General features: G+C 36.2%; 1 protein-coding gene and 1 long non-coding RNA gene across 7 annotated transcripts in view; one reads left to right on the top strand and one right to left on the bottom strand.

Moving 5' to 3' along the window:
• Positions 1-16899, bottom strand: part of LOC127961635 (collagen alpha-6(IV) chain) — a 90338-nt gene that overhangs the window by 50319 nt on the left and 23120 nt on the right. The window lies entirely within an intron of this gene.
• Positions 6052-7717, top strand: LOC127961638 (uncharacterized). The gene is made up of 3 exons (XR_008154481.1): positions 6052-6178; positions 6307-6371; positions 7075-7717. It is a non-coding gene; the product is annotated as an uncharacterized LOC127961638 (long non-coding RNA).

Genomic DNA, 16899 nt, shown 5'->3' with positions numbered 1-16899 from the left:
CAAAGAAAAAAATTGGGGGTCTTGCTTTACTCCTTATTGTTTTCCTCCAAAGCAGAGGAGCTTGACACACCTGAATTATGTTTGTACGTATTATGTCCTACACCCCCTTAACCTTAGCCAACCGTAACATGCAAAGCATCATCCATAAACTCTCAGTTATTTGACCCACAGGAACAAATGTGTGTGTAGAAAAAGATGATCTGTACACATAAGGGTCAAATCCAGCATATCATGACTGTGATTCTGACTTGTGAAATCAGGACTGCTATGGTTGTATTGTGATGTTTGTTCATTCTTGGGCAACGACACAGCATGAACAACTGAAGACCCCAATAGGCTTAAGATTCACAGGCATATGCATTCATGTGTATTTGAGAAACCCAGAGGCCACACACAGACTCTGAGAGAGGTTAACCTCCCGTTTCCTCTCAGGGTTTAGAGATGTTTGTCTGCTCACATTCCCTCCATCAACTGCTGTCCTCAATCAATCCACCCATATCAGTTCATGACAGAACAGAAAACAAGACTGAAAAAACCAAAGAAGAAGAAAGGGAAAGGATATAAGAGAAGGCACATTTATCTTGCTCTCCTGTGATCGATGAGCTCCTCTGACAAATGGCACGGCCCATAGAACAGAGCAAAGAAAAAATACTGGGACATGAATCTGAGGTACAAATGCTTCACCTGTGTGTCTTTACTTGCCTTTACAAAAATACACAGTACTGCATTTTGTTTCTGTTACACTTCCAAGTTCTAACACATAATTTTTTCTCCCTTTAATAGTAAAGTAAAAAAAAAAAAGTTCAACACATTTATGAATTTAAGTTAACTAAGGGTGTGTGCAAAATTGATTTTACAATGGTTAAAAGGTTTTTTAAAAATGTGAAAGAAGGGTTAATCTAATCAAATCTATGTTTTATAATTAAGAATATTCAATTCTCTTAAATATTTTGATATAATGTAAATTTGCATTCAAACGTTTGTGGTCAGTAAGATAAAAATAAATAAAAATAAGACTTTCATGTTGTTACAAAGGAAAAATCTGTTTCAAACAAATGCTGTTCTTTTGAACTTCATATTCATCAAATAATCCTGAAAAAATGCATCATGGTTTCCACAAAAATATTAATCAGCAAAAAATCAACATCACTGTATGGTGTAACGTCTAACGCATTACTGTAATTCAATTACTTATCCACTGAAAAAGTAAAGTAAGGGATTACTGCTCATTTTTAGGTAATTTAATTTAGGTAATAAACAGAACAAACGGTGCACTTTCTGCCGTCTAGGTCTCTGTGAGCAACTTTCTACACGTCACAAACTCAGCGAATATTTGAAACAGAGACTTGAGAAATATGTCTAAAGAAAGCTTGTGTCTACTTTTTAACGAGTTCAAATAGAAAACGAATATTCTCTGATTATGTACCGTATTTTCCGAACTATAAGTCGCACTTCTTTTTCATAGTTTGGCTGGTCCTGTGATGGCTGTAGACGATAATGTTTTCTCTTGGTTCTTTGTTCCTTAATAAATGCGACTTATAGTCCAGTGCGATTTATATATGTTTTTTCCTCATCATGACGTATTTTTGGACTGAAGCGACTCAGGTGCGACTTATAGCCTTGAAAAATACAGTAATCCGTATGAAACCAAAGTGAGGTACAGTCTTTTCTGTATCTGAGCTTGAAGTGTCTAATTTTAAATGAATGAATTCAAATCGAAAATCAATATTCTATGATTATGTAATCCTTATGTAACTTAAGTGAGATCATAGGTGAAGGGTGAACCAATGCCAGGATAAGGCTAAAAGCAGCCAAATGTATTAATCATAAAACCCTCTTTAGGCCACAGCCAGACACGGGTAGATGTAGGCTAATAAAATATGTTGAATGGGACTGAATTTGTATTAAACATGATTACAATTTAATAATAACATTAGACATTTATAATTAGGCTCTATACAGTTTCCTTTCCATGGTTATTCCAACAGCGAATGAATTATAGCTAATGTTATATAGAAATGAATTGACATTATCATTTCAGAGATGTCATGTCCATTCAAAGCTCACTTTGAATGGACATGACATCTCTGAAATGATAATGTCAGAATCAGGAATGCTAATGCCGCAAAACAAAAGAAGTGAACAAGGTTTATATTTACATGATTGCAGATGAGGTGCCTATAAAAGAGCATGTAAACTAGAATGTTTGTCATCATGTTCCATTTATAACATGCTTTTCCTGTACAAACATCTAATTAACATCTTGAAACAGCAAGATTCACATAAACAAAACCTAGATTTTAAACATCACAAAATCCAGCTGCAGAACGTCTTATCAACATCCGACAGGACGTGCTTAGTTTTTTGTATGTTTTAACCAGATGAACATAAAGACACACAGACATCTTGGCATGCACACGTTTTTTTAGTTCCTTTATTTTATCCTTCGTCTTTTATCATTGTTTCTGCAGTTTTCTAAACAGACCCCCTACGAAAAACAGGCTGGGCTCCTACACGCGTATAGCTTCAGGGTCTGCTGGTCATATGTGTCCATTCTCACAGCTGTGTTTAAACTCTCAGTACTTCACAGTTTACCTCAGGCCAAACAACCCCCATTCCTTTACTATCAACAGCATATACATTCGGTTTTGATGGGCTCTTAAAACCCCAGGCCCCCCACTGACAGACCCTGACCTACACATGTCTGATGTCATCCAAGTAAAACATAAATCCCAATGCACACAGCATGCTTCAAACGCCAGAATGAACAGAAAATACTGAAGCCTACTCATAACTGCTTGTGTATGTTTCTCAGTGACTTGATGACACCTGGGAAATATGTAAGACCAAAATACAAGGGGGAAATTCAACAGGTCACATTATTATTTATTTTTGTCAACTATAATTTAAAAAAAATAGACAAACAATACATACAATTATTATTATTTTTTTTGCGTTACGCAAATGAGAGAAAAAAAAATCACATTACCTGCAGCTAGTTCGCACTTATGGTTTATAGTAGACCACTAAACACCTGGTGAATTACAAAAATTGTGCAAAATATCTCGATGGTCTTTTACAACCTTTAGCATAATATAGTGTTTAATTGCTGGTTTAGGAGTGAAATGCAACACTTATATATTATTGAAAGATTACTGCCAGATTTACCCATTTCAGCAAACTGATGATTTTGTATATTAATTTCAAACTGGATTCACCCATTAGGCTATAATGCAGCTTTCTTTTTCTAATAGATAACTTCTAAAAAATACCTGATTTTCATACTAGGTGTGCCTTTCTGTGTTGGGCTAGTTACTCAAAGAATGTAATATATTACTCATTACTATTTACTTCTTTCAAAAGTAATTTTGTTACTTATTACTTTCCGGCAACAGTAATTAATTACACTACTAGTTACTGTGCATGACTTTATCACTCCCCACAGAAGTTGTAACTGTGTATCTTCCACATAAAATTCCTAATCTAGAATGTTGCTTACAACATATTTCTGCCTCGTCATTTGACCAAAATCCACATTAGATCGCAGTCAGAAGTTATTACTTCTGATTGATAGTGACATTCAGATAGAAGTGTTGTATTAATCTCATTAATTGTCATGTGTAGCTTGAAGCTTATTGTAATTTCTCCATTGTGCAATTTTCCAAAAAGATTTTTAATTATAGTAATTATAGACATCACATGCATGTGCGAGGTGTGAAAATTATGAAAATAAATCTAGAAATTATTTTATTGTTGGATTTTAAATCAGCGGGTTGAGGCATCAAAAGTAACTAAGCAAGCTTTTTTAGGGATGATAACTGTAATATTCTTACTAAAATAGTTAAGTTAATAGGTTATACTACTAGTTACTGAAAAGGTATTATTATTACAGTAATTAAATTACTAGGAACTGTCAGAACTATGGACTTGTCTATGTGTGTTTTTGCCCGTTACCCAGTTTCTGTCTTCCATGGTTATTTGGTTTCCAGGTGTGTCTAATTTCTTCCCCATGTGTTCCATGTCCTTGTTTTATTTAGTCATTCCATCCACCTGTGTTTCATCAATTATCCTAAGTTTAAAACCCCAGTCATTTGAGTTCATATTTGTTGGAGATTATATGTCTACCCATGTGTGTCCTGGGCTCTTGTCTACCCCTTTGGATTATTGATATAAAAAAAAAAATTGTGCATTCAGTGTTTCCTTGTTCCTCGCAACACACACAGTGTGACAGTTAATGCCCAACACTTGTGACTTTCTTCTTTTAGACTTATACAATCAGAGTTATATTAAATATTTTAAATGAATATTTGATTAGGAATATGCATTGCTTAGAATTCATATGGACAACTTTAAAGGCGATTTTCTCAATATTGAGATTTTTTGCACCCTCAGATTCCAGATTTTCTAACAGTTGTACGATACCAAATATTGTCCTATCCTAACAAATCATAAATCAATGGAAAGCTTATTAGGAACAGAGTACAATTAGGCCAATGCCCTCCATTTAGTTTCTATGTCAGGAAGCTGCCTACTTGTCATTTCTGACTTATAACAACATACAGAGCAACGCCTAAAAGCAGCTGCGCGACAAGGTGTTACAGTAAACAAGCTAAAAAATAAAACCCAGAACAAAGGCATAAAAGGCAGTCCTAGTATTAAATACAAATACATTTATTTTATAGCAAACTTGGTCCATGATATTTGTAAAGATTCTGAGACATGAACAAATATTTGTGACTATATGCTTCAAGTTTGAAAAGACATTTAGTTCCCACATTAAGTGAACCTTATTTTCCAGGTCATCTACAAGACAGTTTCGAAATGCTGATACACTCTAAAAAACGCTGGGTTGTTTTTTCAACCCAACTGCTGGGTTGAGGCCGTTGGATAGGACTTTGGGATGTTTTAACCCAAGTTTGGGTTGAAAATAACTATCTTTTTTAACCCAGCGGGGGTGGGTTGAGGACGCGGATGTGAAGGAGAGCACGCACGTCACGTCAAAATCGTACGTCTCTCCAGTGCGAGCAGCCGCCATTTTCTCAGCGTGATAGAAGCGAGAAGCGAGTGAAAGACTATGGTAAGTAACGTTAAATATTCAAAATGTAAAGTTATCTTTTATTGTTTACCCGGTTGTATGAAAGGCGGAAGGTTTTATGAAAGGCGGAAACAAAGGAGCTTAACGTTATATCTAACGTTATATAAAAAAAACGGACGCGGTTTTCGCCTCGGACACGGAGGTCTTAACTGCCTCATGTAACGTTACTGAACGGAGGATTTACTTTTAATATAACGTCTGTGAATGTATTTTGTCATATTTACATAAGATTTTACATTATCTGTTCTCTTTGAGGCGTTAACAGACGGTTATGGTCACGGTTACGCTCATGTGAATTTGTCTTTTTTTTTCGCGGTTAAACTGAATGTATGTTTGTCTCCTAAAGGAAACGGCATTGTGTAGTAAAGACTAGCATAATTATTTAGAGGCTGTTGAAGTGGTAACTGTTAAAAGTATGTTTTACATGTAATATTTCAGACTTGTCCAGCTCCTGTCTTCATTGTCCTCGCGCTGAGAGTTAAAGACACAGAAGCTGTTTGTGTGAGGAGTCACAGACCTGTGTGAGGATGAGGAGGAGGTGTTCTTCTGAAGAGAGGGACAGACGGTTTAAGGAGAGTAAACTTCAGAATAACATCAAGTTATCTTTATTTTTACTAAGACTAAAATAATGTGTGTGTTTTTTTTTAGATGTTGAAATCCAGAGACAAGATAACTTCATTCTTTTGAGACTGGTGTAAGTTAAATTATTATTACTTTTTTTTTTTTTTAGAAAAATTATGTTTCTGTTGTGTCCTGCCTGTTAACTTCACATTTTGATGCAAAAACAGTGTGATTTTATATATGTATGTATGTATATGTTAATATTTTATTGAAACCATTGATGCCCCTCTTTGCAGTACTCAAACTAACTGGAGTTAAGGACACACAAGTCTGCTTGTGTGAGGAGGTGGTTTTCTCAGCTTCTTCTGAAGAAAGGGAAGGATCGTTTAAGGCTAGTAAACTTCATAATTTCATGTTATCAGTTGTTGTTTTTTTACTAAGAGTAAAATAATGTTTGTTTTTTGTTTTTGTAGATGTTAAAAGCAAGAGACATGGGAGATCATCATTCCCTTGAGATTTTATGTAAGTTATTTTTAGAAAATAAATTTTTCTGTTGTCTCCTGCCAGTTTACTTCACATTTTGATGCAACAACAGTGTGATTACGTGCTCATTTCATTAAGAACATTGATGTCTGTGTTTTTTATTGCAGAAATCAAACCAACTTTGGAGTTGTCTGATTTGGAGAGTCATTATTCTTGGTCTGCGCTCTTAGAGGTAAAGTTCACACACAGAAATCATTTACTTGCCCTCAAGTCATTCCAAACCTATAAGACTTTTGTCTGTCTTTACAACATTAATATATTTTTAGTTTTCTCATAATATTTGTTAATCCATTTATAGTTTAGATAATCAGTATTTTCAAGCTTCATAAATATAGAGTTATTGTAGAAGTAAATTCTGATATTTATATATGAATACATCTTAAATTATATGATAGCAAACATGTATGTTCAAAATAAAATATTGGTCTCCCAGACCAGCAATGGAGGACACAAAAAGAGAATATTAAATATATTCATATGTTTTCCAAAAAATGAACAGAGTTTGTATGAGTCTGGAAAAACATGGGGAGAGTAAATTATGAACATTTTAATTATTTGGTGAACTAACGGTTTGAAGAGCAGCCCTCCATGTACTTGAATATTGTGAGGTATGTGAATGTCATGTCTGTTTTAATGTTTCAGTAAAGAAGCTTTCTGAAAGCAATATTTATTCAAACAATATCGCATGTCCTCACACTAGTGCTGCCATTATAGACTTCATGAGAGCTGTGGTGGACTGATACATTAAACAACCGCACAAAGTGTTGAAACTTTAAAACCGATTATTTACCTATCCTTACGGATGTGAATACACCTCTACCTGAAAATGGATAGTTTAATTAAATGTTTAATTTTTTCAAATTTGTTTCTCTTAGGCCACTGATGAAGAGCAGGCGGTGACTGGGATGAATGCTGGTCAGAGAGGAGAATCTTCTTTCCCCTAAACAGCGGTGGTTTTAAAGGAGGACGCTGCCCTGGATGATGTAGAAGATGTCACATGCTGTGCTGATGGGGCTTCTTCATGACTACATCAGTTATGCTAAAGAGATCATGAAAATTGACCGTGATGCATGATCTGTATTAATGGACTATGAAACAAACTGTAAGTGTATAATTTGTTAAAAAAAAAAAAAAAGTTAAATGCTTTTTCTGTGTTGTTTAGTAGAAGAGTTTACACTCTGTCATTCATACACCTGCTCACATTCTTTCACACACACACACGCGTCTGTTAAATGTTATAATATCAAAGTTAATGTTGTGATTTATTTGTGTACTGTCATGCCAGAATAGTTGGAAAAAAAACTAACTAATTGTAAATTTATTGTATGTGTTTTCGTATATTTTTATACAATATATACAATTGAACAAAGTCCAATTTGATCTTAAGTTATATTCATCAAATGTTCAATGCTTTATGAACTCTGTAGCTGTTAATGCCATCCTTTTCTGCATTTCTTCTAACATGTTACTTTTTGACTTTTCTCTTGTTTTTAATAAATATTTTCCTTTTGGTAATTATTATTTGTGTGTAAAAGTGATATTTAAAATGAACAACATTTGTAGGTTTAATGCCTAGCTCAATTTGGGTTAATTTTAACGTAGAAATGCATTGTTTCCCCACATGGCTGCACTCTGCGAGTTTATTTTCTGCCAGCAGGAGGCGCTAAGAGCGGGAGAGGTAGGTTTCTCCGGTAACGGCTGCAGAGCGGCGCTGAGCTCACAAACGCTGCCTTATCAAGCACATGCGAAATGATATCGAACATTTTCTAAATACAGTAGTTTTCCTTCTGAAATACAGTGATAAAAAAACCACCCGCTCTGTTTTTTTAAACCCTGCAATATAGTCATTTTAAACCATAAAAAAGGCAACCCAGCAGGCTGGGTTAAATATGATAACCCAACTGGTTGGGTTAAAATAACCCAGCGCTGGGTTCGTCCCTTTTTGACCCAGCGCTGGGTTGTCAAAATAACCCAAATTGGGTTGTTTTCAACCCAGCAGTTTTTAGAGTGTATATTCAAGAAAATAATGAGACATAAACACATGAAAGTATGATTGAAATAAGTTTATTCTTTGGCACCTAGAAAAATAATTTAGTGCCTGTAATTTTTTCTAATAGGAGCCAGTGGCTCCTTACTCGATATTTTGGTTTGGGGCCCTGTACACGGAAGTCTTGGCACGCTCACTGAAGGCATGGGTTGGACAGAAGCTCTACACCCTAATCTAGCAAGCACCTGCCTACCTCAGGACACTGCTTTAACAGGTCCCTCAGAATTTGTGTTTGAGTGTCTCACAGAGCTTCTACAAGTGCTGAGCATAGCACAGATTTATGACTCCTATGATCCAATAGTAATACATCAATAGTGGGTGAAGGTAGCTGAGCATGTACTTTAACACTACAGAGCTAATTCTTTACTGCTGATCCCAGAATAGATCCTGCTCACACCTTTACACTACTGCCAGAGTGATGACTACATCCAGATCAGGTTGAGGTTTTTCCTCAGCTAATGTTGACATTGTAAGTTAAGCATGCTTGAAGTTAAGACTCATCATTCCTCACCACTCTGAGCATTTACCTTTTGCTGCCTCTTACAAGCTTTCACATTCAGACTCTTTTACAGCCAGACCAAAACAGCCAGCACAACCCTTATAACTAGAGCTATGGGCAACACGATCAGGTAATTGTATGGTAATATATAGAAAAAGTTATTTTTATCGCTGCAACTATTTGTTTTTATCTGAACTCTGGCATTTAGTGAGAGTCAATCCAGAGCATATATCAGACAGCCAGTGCCACTGCTGCCGGTGTGAACATTACCCACTTATGTGCAATCACACTGATGAAAGGTGAGGCATTGGCCTCGTATCTCTGGCCTGTGATTTCCAAGGCTAAGCCCTGGGATGCTATTAAGGCTCTTTGAAGTGGAAGCAGCAAGCAACAAAAAGAGGAAGAGCTTTTCCTTTTTCCATTCAGCAGAGAATTCCACACATGAGGTCATGAATGGTTACCAGAAATTACAAAATAAATTCATGTTTGGCCACAAAATCATTTCACTTGCATGTTAAAACAGCTTGCTAATGCTAAAGGTTCAGATCAGCTAATTCTATAGGATAACATAGCACAAACTAATAATAACAATACTAATAATACTACTATTAATGAGTAAAATAATCAGTTTTTGAATGAAATATATACCACTGTTTAAAAGTTCGGGATTTGTAAGACTTTTAATGTTTTTGAAAGAAGTCTCTTATGCTTACCAATGCTGTATTTAATTGATAAAAAAGTAAAATTTAAAATAAACCATTTAAAATTTATTTATTTATTTATTTATTTGCAATGACAAAGCTTTCCTCCAGACTTCAGAGTCACATGGTCCTTCAGAAATGATTGTAATATGCCGATTTGGTGCTCAAGAAACATTTCTTCTTGATATCAAAGTTGAAAATTATCGTGCTTCCTATTATTTTTCTGGAAACCATAATGCATTTTTTTCCTTGATGAATATAGTGTTCGAAAGAACAGCACTTACGTAAAAATTCTTTACCGTCACTATTGTTCTATTTAATACATCCTTGCTAAATAAAAATACATTTAGTGAATAAATTTAGAATGGAAAAAACGTTTAAACAGTGTTTTATCGGAAATAAATAATTACTGAATACGCCTTTTTAATAATTGCATTCACCATTTTTCTTTTTTTTTTATAAGCTCTTGCACTGAAAGGTACACTCAATTTGGTTAAAACATTTTTTTTATTTCAAATAAAATGCTTCCTCCGAAGGCACACTCTAGGTTTTGAGCAAGCATCTCACCTATCAGCACTGCTATTTATAGAAAAAAAGGATGTCTCACAGTAGTGGGATCTTATTTGGACATTTTTACCAGAGGGATCACCTGAAACGTATGTGTAAGACTACACATAAGTGAGCCTCAAATACTCTGTAGTGTACTTGTGTGACTGTAGTGCAAGACCACTTGTGTGTGTGTCTGCTGTAAACCTTGATTAAATTATGTTGAGGAATTTCTCATCTCCTATTTAATGTAAACATTGAGCTGGCTTAATACACACCCCCACCAACACCCTGGTTCTCAGTTGTCTTATCTGAGCTGATTCAGCTGTGGTGGAAAGCTGTGAACTTGCTGTGAGTCAATGAGTTCCATTTGGCTGGAAGGACACATTTGCCGCGTTTCCACCGCAGGAACTTTACCCAGGAACTAGGGACTTTGACCTGGTTCTCGTTGTGTTTCCACCGCAGGAACCAGGAACTAAATAAAGTTCCGGGTAAAAAAATGCCCCTCAGAAAGTCCCTGCTGGCGAGGTGGTACTTTTTCAAAGTTCCGGAACTTTCGGGGGCGGGACTTGAGCGCTAAACATCCTGATTGGTTGAGTTCACGCAGCACTGGTTGAGTTCAACCACCATTTATTCGGATCATTTTCAAAATATTACTGTTATTGTGTCATGAAAAGTAATTTTAAAAGTATTTCAAGTGAGAATGTAGTTAACAGCGCCTATTTAAAAATGTGTTTCGCCGATCTCGGAGACATGAGCTCAGTGATCATCTATCCGCCGAGAAGCAGCCTCACCTCGGCTAGACTTTCTGATATGTGCCGCTGGCTCTGATGTCTCTTTAGTGGTTAAACATAACAGGTTATCTTTGGTCTGTATTCAATTTACTTATATGTTAAAATATAAGTTTATATAATATTTTGTTTCATTGTAATGGCTGTATATATACACATATCCCTGAACTAAGTACATTTCTGCAGCTGTTATTATGTTTAAATGAAAACGAAAGCAGGCAGTAGTATTTGATATCCTATTTCGTTTTATTGTAAATATACAGAAAGGAAAATTGCAGTAGCCAAGGCGAGCTGACTGAAGTTATCAAGTATCAAGTGATATCTGATACCAAACATCAGTGGATTTCACATACAAGCACGTGAATATGTTTTGTGTAGAACCATCTCTAGGATTTACAGAGAATAGTCAGAAAAAGTGAAATTATCCAGTGAGCAGCAGTTGTGCGGACGAAAAATCCCTTGTTGATGTCAGAGGTCAGAGGAGAATGGGCACACTGGTTAGAGATGATAGAACGGCAACAGTAACTCAAATAACCATTTGTTAAAACCAGGGTATGCGGAATACCATCTCTGAACATACAACACTTACTGGTCTGATGAGTCTCGATTTCTGCTGCTACATTCAGATGGTAAGGTCAGAATTTGATGTAAAGAACATGAAAGCATGGATCCATCCCTCCTTGTCTCAATGGTTCAGGCTGGTGGTGGTGGTGTAATGGTGTGGGGGATATTTTCTTGGCCACTTTGGGTCCTATATATATATATATATATATATATATATATATATATATATATATATATATATATACAGCTAATTTTGCTAACTACAAACTACCCTAAGCTAAAGCAAAACCTGTTAAAATTGTATAATAAGGTCTCATTAGTTAACCTTAGGTAATGTATTAACTAACAATGAGCAACACATTTGTTAAGGTTGGTTAATAACTGTTGATTGGAAGTTCTTGTTACGGTTCATTAAATAATTTTACAAATACAATGGCTGGTTTTAATAATCTATTTTAATATTCTATTTAATCTTTTTTTCTTTAATCAATGTAAAATGTCTGTTCTTCTGTGTGTGGACCTGATCGTCACTGTTTTGTGTGTTAAAAATGATCTACTAAACATAGACAACTTCGCTGCAGTGAAAGATAACTGATGGAAAAAAATATATAAAATCATTATCTCTGACAAAAATACTATTATAAACTAGGTTAGTGGATAATTTAGCAGCAAAAGTTATTTAGGAAAAATCATGAGTGCACAATTTTATAAAATCTAAACATTTAGTGAAATAACATTATTTATTGGGGAACCATTAAAAGTGAATAAGTGTATGAATAAATCTGTTGCACATTGCTCTTTCTATTGTTGTAAAATACATCAATGAAAACAAGTAAATGTATTTATATATAAATATAAGCTATACAATTTAAAGATATTTCTTTTAAATGAATATCACAGAAATAAAGGCAGCAATATATGATAAATAGAGGAGTGCTCGACCTGAAGCGGGTCATCACCATCAGACCAATCTGTGTGTGACATCAAAGTACCACAAAAGTCTCTCGTGGTACTTTGATGTCATACACCGATCGTTCTGTGCAGCGCCACTTCAAAGTCAAAGCATAGGCCAGTGATTCAAAGTGACAAATGTTCACCAAATTCGTTCAAACATGAATTAAGAAATGAAATGCTGTTGTGGGCTGCTCTTGGATGAACAGTTCTGATTTATCTTTATATTTTGGTTTGCAAAATTGAGCAAAACAGACAACATTGTGTCTAAAATAACACAATATTAACTTCTTAATGAACTGTTGTATAAGATGATTCTTAACTATTTGATGTAAGACAACATTTCAAACAGGGCATTTTGCCCCATATCTTGAATTTTAGGGATATTTTCTAGGCTCCATCACACAGTGAGTTGTTGCTCTGCCTCATATTAGTCATCAATCGACTGTATGAAATGGCAGATGATCCACATAGGTCTGGGATAGGGCAAGTGTGTCAAATGCGTAAATAATTTTAACACGTTATGTTATATTATTATTTATTTTATTTTATTTTTTTAAATAAATTTAAAGTATAGTGTCAGTATAGTCTCCTAAGTACATTATACTCACACACAGAAAGGATGCAACTACCTTGACAGGAGATGCTAAACTAGCAGACACAATTTTTTATTAAATTTTCCAACTACTTCTTCAAAAAAAGAAAGATAGGTGAAAAGAAAAACTGACCCTCCCTTCCCCCTTGTCCCTCTGTCTCCTTCAAAACAATGACCCCATTCACAGATTCCTGCAGTGGGGCCATGATCTGGTTAAAATATCTCTCTGTCGGACCTGTCCTTTGTTAGGAAACCAACTTCTTTTTTCCTTTTTTTGTCATGGGCAGGGTGAATGACTGACAACAGACTTACCCACACACCATTAAGCCAGTCCTCCTTTGATGGCAAAAGACACCCAGGGCTATGAATAAGCGAGGGGCGGGTACTGAAGAAATGAGAGAAAGGAGGGAAGGAGGACGGCGAGAGAAAAGAAGATAAGAAAGAACAGAAGACCAAAGCAGTTTCTGAAGTTCACCTTCCTCTATTCTTTTTTCTTTGCAAAAATGTTTAAGGTAAAAAAGTGTTCATTCAGAAGAATCAGGGCCTAGCAAATATGACAGAGAAGCTTAACTTTCCTAAAAGAAGTGAAGAAAGGCCTACAAATGTCCACAAGTTCCCTTCGTGTTTTCCAGTCAGGATACATAACTAATCCTACAACACAAGGAGAGCACTAAAGAGTGGAATTGTAAAAACAAGGAAAAGAGAAAATTCATAACTTGCTGCTACACACAAGACAATAAAAGATTGAGTGTGGCCTGAGGCAGACAAACAAAAGCTTGAAAAGAAAAGATGAAAGCCATCCCATGATTCTTTTGTATATTACTTTCTGCTTGCTTTGTCCCACTGCAGACTGCCAACTGACAGGTGGTTGTTTTAGAAATACTTTAGCACCACTCTAATCACTGTGTCTGTGTGTACGGTCACATATCCACATGTCTTGCCTGAGAACAGCGCAAATGCTCATATACACCTGACCAGATGTGCCAGTCTGTTAGAGGTCAGAGGTCAGGAATCAAAGTCTCTTGTAAACAGGGTTGAAGAAGGTCACAGCGATGGGGGAAGAGATGATGGGATTTAGTAAGTGAACCAGGTGTTCCCAGGAGTTGTGTGGGCACTGTACTGTGCGTTCTGCTTTATATCAAAGATCTTCAAACAGTTGTTTGGAAAAACATCTGGAAGGACTACAGGACAACATAATTACTGACATTAATGCTCAAATGTGCCACACTGGTATTTTCTAACAGCAATGACCAGAAACGAAACAAAAGCATTCTGGTTACTATTGAGGAAAGTTGAATTATAAGCATGAAAGGTAAGCCCATTTAAAGAGACAGAGGAAAAGCAAATATCTAACCAGGTTTTTGTGACATGAACTAACCACTTCACCTCAGATTGTAACCTTAAAAAACACCAACAAGTATCTAAGAAACTGCATGCATATTTAAAATCCTTATCTGCTGAAATGGCATTTAAAAGAAAATATTAAGGGGAGGACAGAGGGAGGTGACAAGGAACAGATGTGACCAGACACGTCGGTCGTTGGTTTGCAGCTGGCAGTCACTGATTGTTATCACTCACTCTAATCATGTCAAGCTGATTGGCATTGAATAGTGCTTGTTGGCTGTCACAAATCACGGCTTGTCCTAACACTGGTTATGGTGTGGGGTGGGGGTTTAGTGAGACTGGACACACCCAACGTCAGTGGTGCTTTTTTTTTATTTTTATAAATGAAGTCCAAGCAGGTGCTGAATGAAGATGTTTAACTGAGTGAATCATCACCCGTCCATTTCCACAAAGTACACCCAGTACTTCGAACCACAAAAACCCACAATTAACTCAGTGTAGCTTTCGGACAAAACATCTGCTACAGGCCAGTAGCACATCTGAACATTATTGTACATATAAAGGTCATGTGACAAATCACTTTAAATGATTAGTTCACTTCCAGAATAAGAATATCCTGATCCAAAATGTAACAGAAATTAAGGTTTTGGATGAAAACATTTCAGGATTTTTCTCCATATAGTTGACTTCAATGGGGATCAATGGGTTGAAAGTCCAAGATGCAGTTTCAGTGCAGCTTCAAAGGGCTCTACATGATCCCATCTAAGGAATAAAGGTCTTACAGTATGTAGCAAATGAACAGTCATTTTCTATAAAAAGAAGAGCCATAGCAATGGTCGTACAAATAGGTGCAAATTGGTTGACTAATTTTACTTTCCAAAGTGTTATTGCATGTCACATTTTTTTATTCTCATTCCTTCCCTCCAGTCTTGGCTGCCCCGCCAGGCAGTTAACAAAGATGGGATGAGTGAGAAAAGTTTGCATACAGCTGTGCAGTGCTGGGCAACAGCTGCAAAGATTGCCACAGTGGTCACAAGGGATGAGAATTCCTGAAAAAACTTTCAAGGGAAAAGTGGAAAGGTTGAAGATCACTGTATATCAGTAGAGAAAACTGAGTGCTGTCATCCCTGGCTGTCAATCAAACCTGTGAATTTTATGACTGTCAATAACCTTTACACCTATTTGTCCTATTCTTAAGCTCTGTTACACACCTGCACTTGGCACTAAATGCGCTTACTCTTGATATTTGGGTCAAAAATAATTGGTTTTATGAGCCACCTCCGCACCCATTTTTGTCAGTGTTTCTTTTCCATGGCATACTTTGAGATATTCAATTTGCAAATTAGCCTACATTTACCCCAAAGATGCTTTGAAACAGAGCTAGAAAATAAGACATTGAAAAAATCTATCCGATAAGGAGCAGGCGTTCAAAGCAAAGTGGGCAGATAGGTGCCTTGATAGGTGTTGGTGAGAGGTGTTGGATAACAGGATAACATTATACCAGCCTGCAGGCATTTGAGTCACAAAATGATAAGTTCAATTAGATTGTCAACCTGGAGGGTAAAGAATGTCTGCATGCCTTTGTGTGTGTGTGTGTGTGTGTGTGTGTGTGTGTGTGTGTGTGTGTGTGTGTGTGTGTGTGTGTGTGTATGTGTAAGAGAGAGAGAGAGAGAGAGAGTGTGTACAAGGATGAAAAATCTCTCTTCTCAGTTGAGGAGATTAAAGGTCCACAATGGTCTCTAGTAATAGATCTATGATGACAAGACAGAAGAATAAAGACGGAAGAGACAAGAAAGACATCTTTCTGAAATTCCACAAGCTCTTCATATACAGACAGCTTTGTGTGAGACAGACGCTGAGATGGAAGACTCCATGGGAGTTCCATGTGTTTAAACTGGAAAGCATGGTCAAGAGGACCTGGCCTCCATGAAGGTCACAATGACATCCATTTGATGTTTCCTTAATATCTATTGACTGGACAAATCAGAGATTTTGAGTGTCAGTGGGCTCCCATGCAGTGCTTTTAAGAGGGAGTTTTAGAGGCCAACATATTGAGTACATTTATAACATTTAAATAAGAAAACACTGAAAGAAAACAAGTGCTATATAATATTTCTGAGATTCCAAATTTGATTGCATTTGAGTTAAGTATGGAAGTCACTAGATGACTACATGGTTAGGTAACATATAAAATATTTAGGGTTGGATGTTGAATTTGTGGTTGAACTTCCTTTCTTATGTAGAACACAAGAGAGGGTATTTTCATTCATACAATGAAAGTAAAGGGTCACTAAAACTCCAACATTCTTCAAAATGTCTTCTTTTGTGTTCCAAAGTTAAAATCCAAACAGGTTTGGAATAACATGAGGGTGAGTAAGTGATAACAATTAGGGTGGGGTTGTTAGAAAATGCAATGGTCGATGGCAGGGGCATCGAACTAGGGGGGTAAAGGGTACCAAGTACCCAGGTTGGGGGCGGGGGAGTCAGTTAGAAGTCAGTTTTCTGTACATAAATATGCATGCACTAACATTTGTATAGAATTTATGTACAAATAAAAAAGTCCCTGTGCAAAACTAAACTTGTAGTTAGGCACTGGTTTGGTATAAAAAAGTCATTTTCATGCTGTGCAGGGCCCCAACACCCCTCTTGAATCAATGGTATG

Source organism: Carassius gibelio, chromosome B7, assembly GCF_023724105.1.
Source record: "Carassius gibelio isolate Cgi1373 ecotype wild population from Czech Republic chromosome B7, carGib1.2-hapl.c, whole genome shotgun sequence".
NCBI classification, from domain to species: Eukaryota; Metazoa; Chordata; class Actinopteri; order Cypriniformes; family Cyprinidae; genus Carassius; species Carassius gibelio.
Note: the sequence above shows the minus strand (reverse complement) of the source record. Positions and strands in the feature narration are given on the sequence as shown.